We start from the raw sequence: 542 nt of genomic DNA on the forward strand, positions 1-542 counted from the left end.
CTTTAAAATCATAAATGATTCCCTTTGAGCTAAATTGACCTGTTTCCCTTACATAAGACATATAAACTAATCTAACACACGCACTCACGCATTCGCACAAGTTGCAGAAAGAGAGAAAGTGAGGAAATAATGAGTTTAAGAGAATGAAAATGTGAGTTCAGTAGTCATTGAAGTGAGGTCTTGGGAAGCCAGTGGTTGGGCTTTGGCTGAAGATGCATTGAAAATATACCGATATTTTCAAGCCCAGTATCGCCGATACCCAGTACCGATACCGATACCGATACCGATACCTCTAAACTAAACTGATCTTTTCAATTATTAAAAGAATATAATCAGTAATTATACTCAATATTAGATTTTAAAGCCATGTTTTTTAACATTGCATAGGCCTTTTTTTGTTTACACTGTCAGAAATAAAATATCCTATAATTGTATTTTAGCCCTTTACTGGGGCAGTAACCTCAAAGGTGCAACTATACCCCTAAAAGGGAGCATATTAGTACCATACAAGTATGCATGCTTTAAGGGTAGATAAGTTACAA

At 35.4% G+C, this 542-nt stretch overlaps 1 protein-coding gene across 1 annotated transcript in view; it reads right to left on the bottom strand.

Annotated features, from left to right (window-relative positions):
- LOC107722730 (protein FAM71B-like) overlaps positions 1-542 on the bottom strand; it is a 6,776-nt gene that overhangs the window by 3,916 nt on the left and 2,318 nt on the right. The gene's annotated exons all lie outside the window — the stretch shown is intronic.

Source organism: Sinocyclocheilus rhinocerous, unplaced genomic scaffold, assembly GCF_001515625.1.
Source record: "Sinocyclocheilus rhinocerous isolate Xijiao unplaced genomic scaffold, SAMN03320098_v1.1 scaffold5170, whole genome shotgun sequence".
Taxonomy (NCBI): Eukaryota; Metazoa; Chordata; class Actinopteri; order Cypriniformes; family Cyprinidae; genus Sinocyclocheilus; species Sinocyclocheilus rhinocerous.